The following is a 6488-nucleotide window of genomic DNA, read 5'->3' as shown; positions in this document are numbered from 1 at the left end:
TGCATAATTAAAATTTTATTGCATAAAAATTTAGGTTGCTGATGTAGTTGACCATTCCACTCATCAAGTTTCAGAAAGATTGATGTGGATAGCTCATGGGCCTAACAAGCAAGTACTAAAATACTCTAGCTATTTGATTGATGGGGTTACTTATGCTACAAAAGAGCGTGATGCTATACGAGTTGTTCAAAACTCCGAGTCAACTTAGTTGCAAAGACAATGCAAGTTGCAAGTGCAAAGGATAAAAATCCTATTGTGTCAGATATGGTTTTTTATGGAGTTATAGAAGAAATATGGGTAGTTGATTACCATAAATTTCAACTTCCAATGTTTAAATGTAATTGGGTGGAGCATAATAACGGCATTAAAGTAGATGATCTTGGTTTCACATTGGTAAACCTCAATAGACTTGGATTCAAATCTGACGCTTTTATCCTGGCAAGCCAAGCAAAGCAAGTATTTTACATTGAAGATCCCGAAGATCCTTTATGGAGTGTTGTACTTGCAACACCAAACAGAGACTACTTTGAATACCTAAAGGGCGAAGAGTTAGAGGACACTGCTATCCACTATCAATGTTTTAGTAGGGGGTTACCATCAATGGATATTGACGGAGAAGATGATAATGAACCACCATGTATTCGTGAAGACTGTGATGGAAGTTGGATTGACAATATTTAATTGCTGAATTTTTGCTTTTGAATATAAGTGTGTAAACAATTTACCTATGAGGATGAATTTGTGGACAATATTAATATGTTATATTCCTCACTTTAATTCGAATCAGATATGTTGTGATGTTATTGCAAGTTTCTGCTTTTATCTTTTATTTTTTTTCATATTGTTGTGAATTTGTTGGTGTAAATATATCATCTTGCTGTGAGTTTATGCATGTTTCTAACTAAACTTATGTTGATCAGTCTAAGTTGTTACAGATCAATGGATTCTACTAGAAAGAGTAAGAGAATAGGGCAACTTGCAAAGTTGGACAAGGGTAAAGAAGTCATTACAGTTGCCCGTGAAGAGAGTTGCGAGGGTGATAAAGTGTTGGATTCCAAAGACACTATCTCCTCAAGAACTTCTAGAGGTCGCACACAGTTGGATAAGATTACAAAGCAAAGAATGCAAGGTATTAGAAATGAGGTGTCATTCAATAATTTTGGACAACCGATAGGACCAGCTGCTGTAGCCATGCAAAGTTACATTGGTGTCTTGGCTCGGCAAAAGGTTAATATTAAATACAAGACATGGAAGCAAGTCCCAATTGCTGTCAAAGAATTAATATGGGAATCAGTCAATGTAAGCAAGTTAGCATGTTTTAACAATTATAATATTTCACTACTAATGATAGATATATTTTATGTTTGTCTTAATTAATCTTATTAATGTTTTCCACTTATTTGATGTACAGTTGATTTATAATGTTGACTCAAAGTGGAAAAAGGGATGTTTGAGGTCTGCAAACAGTAAGTGGAGGCAATATAAGACCCATCTCACCAAAAAATTTATTTTAAGCAGGCGTGACAAACCTGAGGAGTTGAATGAGCCACCTGTTGGCTTTGAAATTACAAGAGAAGATTGGCGTGCGTTTGTCATTAGTCGCATTTCTGAAGATTTCATTGTAAGATTCTAAATTTTTTCTTTTGAAACTATTCGATCATAATTCATTATGTATTATTCAAATTTGATATGTCGCCTGTTTGAAATAACTAGAAACTCAGTGATCAACAAAAAGAGCGAAGGAAAAAAAAATAGATATCCTCATCGACTCTCACGCAAAGGGTATGCACGCTTTGCTGAAGAAATTGTAAGTATTTTTAAAATATATTTCCTCTAAGAACCCTCTAATTGATTCACATTAAATTATTTCACATTTGTTATTTGATTTTTCTTTGTTGTAGGGGACTGAATTATGTGATGATAATGACATCAATAGAGCTATTATGTGGAAGAAAGGACGCGCCAACAAAGGAGGAGAGTTTGAAGGTGAAGATTTGGTGAACACAGTACACAAGATTGTAAGTAAATTTTCATGTTCTTCTGATAATGACTTCAATATATCTTCTAGTTTTTGAGAGTAAAGTTGCATGCATGCATACCCTTTGCGTGAGGAAGCCAAGGCAAGCAGTGCAATGAGGAGTTTAACAGCCATTCCTTGCATAGCTTGAATTCTCAGTACTAGAGCATGTATTGAGGAAGTAAATGGTGAATGAATGCATTGAGAGCTTAGAGGTGACGGGTTTATATAGAACATATGTGGATTTACTAGGTATCTAGGTTTGAAATGTTCTTACTTGGAGAAGAGATCAAGTCGAAAAGTCTATTACATGCAGTGGTTTCCTTTTGCTGCAATCAATTAATGGTGAATGCATTGAGAACTTAGAGGTGATAGCTAGAGTTTCTATAGAACAGATGCAGATAAATCAACCAGGTTTGAAACGTTCTTGGCAGTAAGCAATTTGTAAGCTTCAGTAACCCAGACAATTAGCTTCAATTATGTGGTGGTCCTCTCTTTATGGGTTTGTGTAGTGAAAATTTATTAAAATTTTGTCATTTTATTAAACTTGTAGTCAATTGCTCAATCAAATATGTGCCTTTTTTAGAACTGTGCAGAAGTAAATATATGATTGAATGCCAAAAAAGGAAAAAATATTTCAAAGTCAACTTCATATTTGTTCAATATGACTTACTAAGCACTTGACTTGAGCTATCACGGGAAGAACCGGCCTGGACATCAGTATTTTTTAAACCAATATTGCATATCCTTGGTAATTATCCTTGGTAAAGTACTGATAATTCTTTTTAATGTTGCATTACAGGATGAATATATACAGCAAAAGAGGGAGGGTAAGCTGCAATGCGAAGGAGCAAAAGAGGATATTCTTACCAAGGCACTTGAAACTCAGGAATATTCTGGGCGTGTCCGGGGTATCGGAGGTCATATCAACCCAACAATCTATTTCAATGTTGGTAGAACAAGGAAGAAATATGATGTTACCCTAGATATAATCGCTGAGCATAAAAGGGAGCTGAAGGAGGCGAAGATGCAAATTTTAGAACAAGATGTACGCATCCAAAAACTTGAAGCATTAATGCATAAAAGGGGTGCATGGGACAATTCAATTGATGACAAAGGCAGTTGCTCGGTGAAGTTTCATCAGAAGAATATTGAAGAAGATGACGTACAGATTGTAGGTAAAGACGAAGTTTTACAGGTAAAATACAAGTTATAGTGATATTCATTATTATTATAGCATTATAAACTAAATATAATCAACATGTTTTTTTTAATATTTTAGGGTCAATCAGTTGCATTGACATTGGAATCTTGCTCAAATATTGTTGCATATGGTACAATTGTTTGTTTCAATGGCATGGAAAAAATGCTTCATGGTATTCCATTTCCCAAGAATTGCATTCGAGTCTCCATTGATCAAGCAGTGGACAAATCCGCTCCTTTGCCATATCCAATTCCAAGTGAATGTGAAGTAATTGGTGATGCCATAGGAACTGTTGTGGCTTGGCCTGAACAGCAGATTGTGAAGCAAGATGAGGTATATGAGATATTATATTTCTAATTATATTGTCACTTTATTATTATATTTCTAATTATATTGCCACTTTATTATTATTCAACCTAGCTATCTAACTTGTTTATATTTGAAATTATTAGAAGCCTAGAAGGAAGAAGTTTGAACGAAAAAAATCAAAACCTACTTTGTCAACAAGTGTCCCAAGAGCATTACATATGTTATATTGTTACAGTAAGCATGCTCTAGATGGAGGAAAATGTATATCAATGTGCTTAGATAATGAAGTGTTTGATGAAGATTGTGAACTTTTTCTTGACCTTGAGGACATCAATTCTTTGTATCATTTGGAGCCAATTTCAGGAAATTTGATCGTTGCCTACATATGGTAAGTAAGTTTATTTAAGCAATTTTAGCAACTTTTTCATCACATGTTTGCTTCCCAATTTTAGCAACTTATTATGGTTTATTGTTACAATTTCACCAACTTATTATGAGTGATTATTATTTTTTAATCCACATGATTGTTTTGTATCTAAATTTTATTATTTAGTATCTAAATATTATTTTCTCAGTTGCAACTGCATTGCTTTACTTATGCTGGGAAATTACTGCATTGCTTTATGTTTGCTGGGAAATTCTAATATCTAGCAAGACAGAAAATCCCTGATTTGAACTGCAAGAAGTTTACTAATATTGTTGTGTGAACAAGTTTACTCTTGAAAAATTCAACTTCTAGTAATTTTCTCATACCATGTTATTCTCATTAAGTTAATAGTTCATCATTTCTATTGAGAGGTTTACTAATATCAATTGATGTGGTACACTTTACATAAATATAGCTCATTCATTTTCAACCGGCCCTTAATGTTTGCCTTCTGCCATTTGTTCTTCTAGACAGGAAGTACTTTGCTCATATCTTTTTTCTTGTATATTTTTAAGTATCTTAAATGTGCTTGTCCTCAAGAAATAAAAGAATTTGCATGTATACATTTCTGGTATGTTTAATATGCAAGACTATTCATAGTAAGTTCTCATGTATGGATGTTACTATCATCAGCCATAACTTAGTGTTATGAGTGATCATTATTTTTTCCAACTTATTATGAGTGTTTTGTATCTAAATTTTATTATTTAGTATCTAAATATTTTTTCTTTGCAATGATAGGTGTCTGTATAAAAAGATGGTGAAAGATACCAAGACAAAGAAATTCAGATTTATGAATCCTCACAAACTCCCATATCTGGCAAAAACGGCACAAGACAAATCAGTTAAGCTTGAAACCCTGAATCAAAGGGCAACTCTTTTAGCAGATAAGCTGACAAGTGCATCAACAGATCAACTAGTGTTAGTGCCATGTAATGTCGGGTAAGCAAGAAGTAAAACATCACTTTCAATTGCTTCCTTTCGATAATTTATTCAATTTTATGATCTAATCCTATGTATTTGCCTAGTTTCCATTGGAATCTTAGTGTTATTGAACCTTACAAGGATGCTATTTACTTGTTGGATTCCCTAAGTTGCCGCATTCGCGATGATGATTCAAAATACGTAATGGAAATGTGAGTTCAGATTTCTTTTAGTAAATATTTATTATAATAAAAATCTTATTTAACAAATATTCTTAACGTATGAAGGGCCTTAAAATTGTTTAATTCAACCAAGGGAAGGAAAGGTAGGAAAAATGTTAAGTGGGAAGTAGTTAAGGTATGTGTACTTTTGTTTAACATATATTGTAATGTGTATAATTTTCATTAACAATTTGACTCTAATTACTATATATAGGCTCCTCAACAACCGGATGCGAAACAATGTGGTTTTTTTGTGATGCGATTTATGAGAGAAATTATTGAAGAAGTTGAGACTATTGAGAGAGATTCGCTGCAATCAATAGTAACATTATTTAGCTTATCTCAAATTATTTGACATAAACTATTTAAAATTGCAAAGTGATCAGTGTTGATTATTTTTTCCATTAACATAAATTGTGTATTCTCATAGTTCACAAAAATAGGGTACTCTCGTGAACAAATTGATGAGGTTCGGTCCGAGTTGGCGGAGTGCATACAAGATCATATTTATGAATAGGTATGGAATGATAGTTGCCATAATTCTATTTAGATTTAAGTTCATGGAATGGTGGTTTTTTTTGGTGGAATCATAGTTAATGCCAATTTTTTTGATGCAGTGCATAGTTACCAGATCGACCTTGAGCAGTTGACCCCAAAGAAAAGTTGTCACTGAAGTTTAAAAACTTGTGAAAATTTTTAGTGAATGATGATGTTTTGTGAATGATGATGTTTTGGAAAAATTGTCACTTAGGTGAAAGGATGTTTTCTGGATTAATATGCAAGTACAAAGCAATGTATTATATGTTATTCTGTAAAGTTCTGTCCGTGTAAATTATCTAGTTTCTTTATCTAGCTTTTGTTCCACTATTGGGTTTGTTTTTCTAATAATTACTCGTGCAGCAAAATACTAAGCAAGAAGCTGTAGATCTTATAATCAGGTAAAGTAGAAAAAGTTAACTACTTCATTATGCTTTCATCTTAGTATTTGTATATTTGATTTGTCTTCTTTGAACCAGCTTCAAGTCAAAAAGCCAGATCCTCTAGATAGCTGTTAAAAATAAGGTATTATTTGGTTTGTCAGTGATCTTAATATTTGGTAATATTTGGTCTTTGATGCTCACGACAGAGTTCCAACGCTGCATGATTACCTTGTTCAAGCAGATTGCTCACGGCAGATTCTTCGCCATTTCGTGTTCTGGTGTTTGGATTGCTATGGATGGAGAAGTTGTGCAATAATTCAGAGTGATGCCACCGTTGGGATTCGAGGTGATAAGTTGCAAATTTCTAGGCTAACCAAAACAATGTGGGTGCTTCTCATGTGGTGTGGTAGGATGTCTTAAAAAGAATAGGACAGTAAGATGAGTAATTTACTTTTTTTGATTGCTT

This window comes from Zingiber officinale, chromosome 9A (assembly GCF_018446385.1).
Source record: "Zingiber officinale cultivar Zhangliang chromosome 9A, Zo_v1.1, whole genome shotgun sequence".
Lineage (NCBI taxonomy): Eukaryota > Viridiplantae > Streptophyta > Magnoliopsida > Zingiberales > Zingiberaceae > Zingiber > Zingiber officinale.
Note: the sequence above shows the minus strand (reverse complement) of the source record.